Here is a 10,000-nt window from a genome sequence, read left to right as displayed (position 1 = left end):
TATTTTGTATGGGGAAAACCGACCCATGCCCGTATCTCCGTACCTAAGCGTCTGACGGTCTTGGACCCCTTTAGGTAAAAGTTGCATTCCGTCGAGCTGAACATTTCACTAGAACATCGCGAAACGATCCGACGACTCCTTCTGGGAGTTTTTGGGGTCGGAAGGTTTTCTGGGACTTAGTCTCTGGAGCAACATTTCTGAAGCTCGGCACGAGCAACCACGCACGTGTCTTATATCTCCGTAAGTAAGGGTCTGACGGTCTTGGACACCTTTAGCAAAAAGTTGCGCCCTATCGAATGGAACATTTCACTAGAACACCACGAAACGATCCGACCACTCCTTCGACCTGTTTTGGGGTTTTGCAGTTTTCCATGGGGTATTTTGTATGGGGAAAACCGACCCATGCCCGTATCTCCGTACCTAAGCGTCTGACGGTCTTGGACCCCTTTAGGTAAAAGTTGCATTCCGTCGAGCTGAACATTTCACTAGAACATCGCGAAACGATCCGACGCCTCCTTCTGGGAGTTTTTGGGGTCGGAAGGTTTTCTGGGACTTAGTCTCTGGAGCAACATTTCTGAAGCTCGGCACGAGCAACCACGCACGTGTCTTATATCTCCGTAAGTAAGTGTCTGACGGTCTTGGACACCTTTAGCAAAAAGTTGCGCCCTATCGAATGGAACATTTCACTAGAACACCACGAAACGATCCGACCACTCCTTCGACCTGTTTTGGGGTTTTGCAGTTTTCCATGGGGTATTTTGTATGGGGAAAACCGACCCATGCCCGTATCTCCGTACCTAAGCGTCTGACGGTCTTGGACCCCTTTAGGTAAAAGTTGCATTTCGTCGAGCTGAACATTTCACTAGAACATCGCGAAACGATCCGACGACTCCTTCTGGGAGTTTTTGGGGTCCGAAGGTTTTCTGGGACTTAGTCTCTGGAGCAACATTTCTGAAGCTCGGCACGAGCAACCACGCACGTGTCTTATATCTCCGTAAGTAAGGGTCTGACGGTCTTGGACACCTTTAGCAAAAAGTTGCGTCTCATCGAATGGAACATTTCACTAGAACACCACGAAACGATCCGACCACTCCTTCGACCTGTTTTGGGGTTTTGCAGTTTTCCATGGGGTATTTTGTATGGGGAAAACCGACCCATGCCCGTATCTCCGTACCTAAGCGTCTGACGGTCTTGGACCCCTTTAGGTAAAAGTTGCATTCCGTCGAGCTGAACATTTCACTAGAACATCGCGAAACGATCCGACGCCTCCTTCTGTGAGTTTTTGGGGTCGGAAGGTTTTCTGGGACTTAGTCTCTGGAGCAACATTTCTGAAGCTCGGCACGAGCAACCACGCACGTGTCTTATATCTCCGTAAGTAAGTGTCTGACGGTCTTGGACACCTTTAGCAAAAAGTTGCGCCCTATCGAATGGAACATTTCACTAGAACACCACGAAACGATCCGACCACTCCTTCGACCTGTTTTGGGGTTTTGCAGTTTTCCATGGGGTATTTTGTATGGGGAAAACCGACCCATGCCCGTATCTCCGTACCTAAGCGTCTGACGGTCTTGGACCCCTTTAGGTAAAAGTTGCATTCCGTCGAGCTGAACATTTCACTAGAACATCGCGAAACGATCCGACGCCTCCTTCTGGGAGTTTTTGGGGTCGGAAGGTTTTCTGGGACTTAGTCTCTGGAGCAACATTTCTGAAGCTCGGCACGAGCAACCACGCACGTGTCTTATATCTCCGTAAGTAAGTGTCTGACGGTCTTGGACACCTTTAGCAAAAAGTTGCGCCCTATCGAGTGGAACATTTCACAAGAACACCACGAAACGATCCGACCACTCCTTCGACCTGTTTTGGGGTTTTGCAGTTTTCCATGGGGTATTTTGTATGGGGAAAACCGACCCATGCCCGTATCTCCGTACCTAAGCGTCTGATGGTCTTGGACCCCTTAAGGTAAAAGTTGCATTTCGTCGAGCTGAACATTTCACTAGAACATCGCGAAACGATCCGACGACTCCTTCTGGGAGTTTTTGGGGTCCGAAGGTTTTCTGGGACTTAGTCTCTGGAGCAACATTTCTGAAGCTCGGCACGAGCAACCACGCACGTGTCTTATATCTCCGTAAGTAAGTGTCTGACGGTCTTGGACACCTTTAGCAAAAAGTTGCGTATAACCATCCTCGTCAATACTCTCGAACACTGTAACTCGATCCGACCACTCCTTGGTACACTTTTGTGGGTTACCAGTTTCGGTTGGGACTTAGTCTCTGGAGACCAAATTCTGAAGCTCGGCGTGGGTACCGGTTTTTCGTGCACGTCAGAGGGCCTCGACCGCCCCGAGAACCCGACCTACAGGATTTTGGCCATTTTTGGGGGTGCACAAAAGTGTTCGTAATCAACCTCGGATTGTACTTTTCATCATCTAGGGGCACCGTAGGGACCGAAAAAAGTGGTTTCGCATGATAGTCCACCTCGACCCATGTCGACCCTTGCGCGACCCCGACCTTCAGGATTTTGCTCTACGGAAGGGGGTGCACACTTGTGCGACCCCGACCTTCAGGATTTTGCTCTACGGAAGGGGGTGCACAAAAGTGTTCGTAATCAACCTCGGATTGTACTTTTCATCATCTAGGGGCACCGTAGGGACCGAAAAAAGTGGTTTCGCATGATAGTCCACCTCGACCCATGTCGACCCTTGCGCGACCCCGACCTTCAGGATTTTGCTCTACGGAAGGGGGTGCACACTTGCGCGACCCCGACCTTCAGGATTTTGCTCTACGGAAGGGGGTGCACAAAAGTGTTCGTAATCAACCTCGGATTGTACTTTTCATCATCTAGGGGCACCGTAGGGACCGAAAAAAGTGGTTTCGCATGATAGTCCACCTCGACCCATGTCGACCCTTGCGCGACCCCGACCTTCAGGATTTTGCTCTACGGAAGGGGGTGCACACTTGCGCGACCCCGACCTTCAGGATTTTGCTCTACGGAAGGGGGTGCACAAAAGTGTTCGTAATCAACCTCGGATTGTACTTTTCATCATCTAGGGGCACCGTAGGGACCGAAAAAAGTGGTTTCGCATGATAGTCCACCTCGACCCATGTCGACCCTTGCGCGACCCCGACCTTCAGGATTTTGCTCTACGGAAGGGGGTGCACAAAAGTGTTCGTAATCAACCTCGGATTGTACTTTTCATCATCTAGGGGCACCGTAGGGACCGAAAAAAGTGGTTTCGCATGATAGTCCACCTCGACCCATGTCGACCCTTGCGCGACCCCGACCTTCAGGATTTTGCTCTACGGAAGGGGGTGCACAAAAGTGTTCGTAATCAACCTCGGATTGTACTTTTCATCATCTAGGGGCACCGTAGGGACCGAAAAAAGTGGTTTCGCATGATAGTCCACCTCGACCCATGTCGACCCTTGCGCGACCCCGACCTTCAGGATTTTGCTCTACGGAAGGGGGTCGACTTGTGCGCAACCCCGACCTTCAGGATTTTGCTCTACGGAAGGGGGTGCACAAAAGTGTTCGTAATCAACCTCGGATTGTACTTTTCATCATCTAGGGGCACCGTAGGGACCGAAAAAAGTGGTTTCGCATGATAGTCCACCTCGACCCATGTCGACCCTTGCGCGACCCCGACCTTCAGGATTTTGCTCTACGGAAGGGGTCTACTTGTGCGCGACCCCGACCTTCAGGATTTTGCTCTACGGAAGGGGGTCTACTTGTGCGCAACCCCGACCTTCAGGATTTTGCTCTACGGAAGGGGGTGCACAAAAGTGTTCGTAATCAACCTCGGATTGTACTTTTCATCATCTAGGGGCACCGTAGGGACCGAAAAAAGTGGTTTCGCATGATAGTCCACCTCGACCCATGTCGACCCTTGCGCGACCCCGACCTTCAGGATTTTGCTCTACGGAAGGGGGTCTACTTGTGCGCAACCCCGACCTTCAGGATTTTGCTCTACGGAAGGGGGTGCACAAAAGTGTTCGTAATCAACCTCGGATTGTACTTTTCATCATCTAGGGGCACCGTAGGGACCGAAAAAAGTGGTTTCGCATGATAGTCCACCTCGACCCATGTCGACCCTTGCGCGACCCCGACCTTCAGGATTTTGCTCTACGGAAGGGGGTGCACACTTGTGCGACCCCGACCTTCAGGATTTTGCTCTACGGAAGGGGGTGCACAAAAGTGTTCGTAATCAACCTCGGATTGTACTTTTCATCATCTAGGGGCACCGTAGGGACCGAAAAAAGTGGTTTCGCATGATAGTCCACCTCGACCCATGTCGACCCTTGCGCGACGCCGACCTTCAGGATTTTGCTCTACGGAAGGGGGTCTACTTGTGCGCAACCCCGACCTTCAGGATTTTGCTCTACGGAAGGGGGTGCACAAAAGTGTTCGTAATCAACCTCGGATTGTACTTTTCATCATCTAGGGGCACCGTAGGGACCGAAAAAAGTGGTTTCGCATGATAGTCCACCTCGACCCATGTCGACCCTTGCGCGACGCCGACCTTCAGGATTTTGCTCTACGGAAGGGGGTCTACTTGTGCGCAACCCCGACCTTCAGGATTTTGCTCTACGGAAGGGGGTGCACAAAAGTGTTCGTAATCAACCTCGGATTGTACTTTTCATCATCTAGGGGCACCGTAGGGACCGAAAAAAGTGGTTTCGCATGATAGTCCACCTCGACCCATGTCGACCCTTGCGCGACCCCGACCTTCAGGATTTTGCTCTACGGAAGGGGGTCGACTTGTGCGCAACCCCGACCTTCAGGATTTTGCTCTACGGAAGGGGGTGCACAAAAGTGTTCGTAATCAACCTCGGATTGTACTTTTCATCATCTAGGGGCACCGTAGGGACCGAAAAAAGTGGTTTCGCATGATAGTCCACCTCGACCCATGTCGACCCTTGCGCGACCCCGACCTTCAGGATTTTGCTCTACGGAAGGGGGTCTACTTGTGCGCAACCCCGACCTTCAGGATTTTGCTCTACGGAAGGGGGTGCACAAAAGTGTTCGTAATCAACCTCGGATTGTACTTTTCATCATCTAGGGGCACCGTAGGGACCGAAAAAAGTGGTTTCGCATGATAGTCCACCTCGACCCATGTCGACCCTTGCGCGACCCCGACCTTCAGGATTTTGCTCTACGGAAGGGGGTGCACAAAAGTGTTCGTAATCAACCTCGGATTGTACTTTTCATCATCTAGGGGCACCGTAGGGACCGAAAAAAGTGGTTTCGCATGATAGTCCACCTCGACCCATGTCGACCCTTGCGCGACCCCGACCTTCAGGATTTTGCTCTACGGAAGGGGGTCGACTTGTGCGCAACCCCGACCTTCAGGATTTTGCTCTACGGAAGGGGGTGCACAAAAGTGTTCGTAATCAACCTCGGATTGTACTTTTCATCATCTAGGGGCACCGTAGGGACCGAAAAAAGTGGTTTCGCATGATAGTCCACCTCGACCCATGTCGACCCTTGCGCGACCCCGACCTTCAGGATTTTGCTCTACGGAAGGGGGTCGACTTGTGCGCAACCCCGACCTTCAGGATTTTGCTCTACGGAAGGGGGTGCACAAAAGTGTTCGTAATCAACCTCGGATTGTACTTTTCATCATCTAGGGGCACCGTAGGGACCGAAAAAAGTGGTTTCGCATGATAGTCCACCTCGACCCATGTCGACCCTTGCGCGACCCCGACCTTCAGGATTTTGCTCTACGGAAGGGGGTCTACTTGTGCGCAACCCCGACCTTCAGGATTTTGCTCTACGGAAGGGGGTGCACAAAAGTGTTCGTAATCAACCTCGGATTGTACTTTTCATCATCTAGGGGCACCGTAGGGACCGAAAAAAGTGGTTTCGCATGATAGTCCACCTCGACCCATGTCGACCCTTGCGCGACCCCGACCTTCAGGATTTTGCTCTACGGAAGGGGGTGCACACTTGCGCGACCCCGACCTTCAGGATTTTGCTCTACGGAAGGGGGTGCACAAAAGTGTTCGTAATCAACCTCGGATTGTACTTTTCATCATCTAGGGGCACCGTAGGGACCGAAAAAAGTGGTTTCGCATGATAGTCCACCTCGACCCATGTCGACCCTTGCGCGACCCCGACCTTCAGGATTTTGCTCTACGGAAGGGGGTGCACAAAAGTGTTCGTAATCAACCTCGGATTGTACTTTTCATCATCTAGGGGCACCGTAGGGACCGAAAAAAGTGGTTTCGCATGATAGTCCACCTCGACCCATGTCGACCCTTGCGCGACCCCGACCTTCAGGATTTTGCTCTACGGAAGGGGGTGCACAAAAGTGTTCGTAATCAACCTCGGATTGTACTTTTCATCATCTAGGGGCACCGTAGGGACCGAAAAAAGTGGTTTCGCATGATAGTCCACCTCGACCCATGTCGACCCTTGCGCGACCCCGACCTTCAGGATTTTGCTCTACGGAAGGGGGTGCACACTTGTGCGACCCCGACCTTCAGGATTTTGCTCTACGGAAGGGGGTGCACAAAAGTGTTCGTAATCAACCTTGGATTGTACTTTTCATCATCTAGGGGCACCATAGGGACCGAAAAAAGTGGTTTCGCATGATAGTCCACCTCGACCCATGTCGACCCTTGCGCGACCCCGACCTTCAGGATTTTGCTCTACGGAAGGGGGTGCACACTTGTGCGACCCCGACCTTCAGGATTTTGCTCTACGGAAGGGGGTGCACAAAAGTGTTCGTAATCAACCTTGGATTGTACTTTTCATCATCTAGGGGCACCATAGGGACCGAAAAAAGTGGTTTCGCATGATAGTCCACCTCGACCCATGTCGACCCTTGCGCGACCCCGACCTTCAGGATTTTGCTCTACGGTAGGGGGTGCACAAAAGTGTTCGTAATCAACCTCGGATTGTACTTTTCATCATCTAGGGGCACCGTAGGGACCGAAAAAAGTGGTTTCGCATGATAGTCCACCTCGACCCATGTCGACCCTTGCGCGACCCCGACCTTCAGGATTTTGCTCTACGGAAGGGGGTGCACAAAAGTGTTCGTAATCAACCTCGGATTGTACTTTTCATCATCTAGGGGCACCGTAGGGACCGAAAAAAGTGGTTTCGCATGATAGTCCACCTCGACCCATGTCGACCCTTGCGCGACCCCGACCTTCAGGATTTTGCTCTACGGAAGGGGGTCTACTTGTGCGCAACCCCGACCTTCAGGATTTTGCTCTACGGAAGGGGGTGCACAAAAGTGTTCGTAATCAACCTCGGATTGTACTTTTCATCATCTAGGGGCACCGTAGGGACCGAAAAAAGTGGTTTCGCATGATAGTCCACCTCGACCCATGTCGACCCTTGCGCGACCCCGACCTTCAGGATTTTGCTCTACGGAAGGGGGTGCACAAAAGTGTTCGTAATCAACCTCGGATTGTACTTTTCATCATCTAGGGGCACCGTAGGGACCGAAAAAAGTGGTTTCGCATGATAGTCCACCTCGACCCATGTCGACCCTTGCGCGACCCCGACCTTCAGGATTTTGCTCTACGGAAGGGGGTGCACAAAAGTGTTCGTAATCAACCTCGGATTGTACTTTTCATCATCTAGGGGCACCGTAGGGACCGAAAAAAGTGGTTTCGCATGATAGTCCACCTCGACCCATGTCGACCCTTGCGCGACCCCGACCTTCAGGATTTTGCTCTACGGAAGGGGGTGCACACTTGTGCGACCCCGACCTTCAGGATTTTGCTCTACGGAAGGGGGTGCACAAAAGTGTTCGTAATCAACCTTGGATTGTACTTTTCATCATCTAGGGGCACCATAGGGACCGAAAAAAGTGTCTTCGCATGATAGTCCACCTCGACCCATGTCGACCCTTGCGCGACCCCGACCTTCAGGATTTTGCTCTACGGAAGGGGGTGCACACTTGTGCGACCCCGACCTTCAGGATTTTGCTCTACGGAAGGGGGTGCACAAAAGTGTTCGTAATCAACCTTGGATTGTACTTTTCATCATCTAGGGGCACCATAGGGACCGAAAAAAGTGGTTTCGCATGATAGTCCACCTCGACCCATGTCGACCCTTGCGCGACCCCGACCTTCAGGATTTTGCTCTACGGTAGGGGGTGCACAAAAGTGTTCGTAATCAACCTCGGATTGTACTTTTCATCATCTAGGGGCACCGTAGGGACCGAAAAAAGTGGTTTCGCATGATAGTCCACCTCGACCCATGTCGACCCTTGCGCGACCCCGACCTTCAGGATTTTGCTCTACGGAAGGGGGTGCACAAAAGTGTTCGTAATCAACCTCGGATTGTACTTTTCATCATCTAGGGGCACCGTAGGGACCGAAAAAAGTGGTTTCGCATGATAGTCCACCTCGACCCATGTCGACCCTTGCGCGACCCCGACCTTCAGGATTTTGCTCTACGGAAGGGGGTCTACTTGTGCGCAACCCCGACCTTCAGGATTTTGCTCTACGGAAGGGGGTGCACAAAAGTGTTCGTAATCAACCTCGGATTGTACTTTTCATCATCTAGGGGCACCGTAGGGACCGAAAAAAGTGGTTTCGCATGATAGTCCACCTCGACCCATGTCGACCCTTGCGCGACCCCGACCTTCAGGATTTTGCTCTACGGAAGGGGGTGCACAAAAGTGTTCGTAATCAACCTCGGATTGTACTTTTCATCATCTAGGGGCACCGTAGGGACCGAAAAAAGTGGTTTCGCATGATAGTCCACCTCGACCCATGTCGACCCTTGCGCGACCCCGACCTTCAGGATTTTGCTCTACGGAAGGGGGTCGACTTGTGCGCAACCCCGACCTTCAGGATTTTGCTCTACGGAAGGGGGTGCACAAAAGTGTTCGTAATCAACCTCGGATTGTACTTTTCATCATCTAGGGGCACCGTAGGGACCGAAAAAAGTGGTTTCGCATGATAGTCCACCTCGACCCATGTCGACCCTTGCGCGACCCCGACCTTCAGGATTTTGCTCTACGGAAGGGGGTCTACTTGTGCGCAACCCCGACCTTCAGGATTTTGCTCTACGGAAGGGGGTGCACAAAAGTGTTCGTAATCAACCTCGGATTGTACTTTTCATCATCTAGGGGCACCGTAGGGACCGAAAAAAGTGGTTTCGCATGATAGTCCACCTCGACCCATGTCGACCCTTGCGCGACCCCGACCTTCAGGATTTTGCTCTACGGAAGGGGGTCGACTTGTGCGCAACCCCGACCTTCAGGATTTTGCTCTACGGAAGGGGGTGCACAAAAGTGTTCGTAATCAACCTCGGATTGTACTTTTCATCATCTAGGGGCACCGTAGGGACCGAAAAAAGTGGTTTCGCATGATAGTCCACCTCGACCCATGTCGACCCTTGCGCGACCCCGACCTTCAGGATTTTGCTCTACGGAAGGGGGTGCACAAAAGTGTTCGTAATCAACCTCGGATTGTACTTTTCATCATCTAGGGGCACCGTAGGGACCGAAAAAAGTGGTTTCGCATGATAGTCCACCTCGACCCATGTCGACCCTTGCGCGACCCCGACCTTCAGGATTTTGCTCTACGGAAGGGGGTCTACTTGTGCGCAACCCCGACCTTCAGGATTTTGCTCTACGGAAGGGGGTGCACAAAAGTGTTCGTAATCAACCTCGGATTGTACTTTTCATCATCTAGGGGCACCGTAGGGACCGAAAAAAGTGGTTTCGCATGATAGTCCACCTCGACCCATGTCGACCCTTGCGCGACCCCGACCTTCAGGATTTTGCTCTACGGAAGGGGGTGCACAAAAGTGTTCGTAATCAACCTCGGATTGTACTTTTCATCATCTAGGGGCACCGTAGGGACCGAAAAAAGTGGTTTCGCATGATAGTCCACCTCGACCCATGTCGACCCTTGCGCGACCCCGACCTTCAGGATTTTGCTCTACGGAAGGGGTCCTCTCTGTACAAGGTTTAGGGGTACATTTTCACCCAAAAACCACTATCGCTCATCCGAAACAACTCCTCGACATGTGTCTT

The sequence above is a fragment of the Anopheles nili genome, assembly GCF_943737925.1.
Source record: "Anopheles nili chromosome X unlocalized genomic scaffold, idAnoNiliSN_F5_01 X_unloc_1, whole genome shotgun sequence".
Classification (NCBI taxonomy): Eukaryota; Metazoa; Arthropoda; class Insecta; order Diptera; family Culicidae; genus Anopheles; species Anopheles nili.
This window is presented reverse-complemented; position numbering follows the sequence as displayed.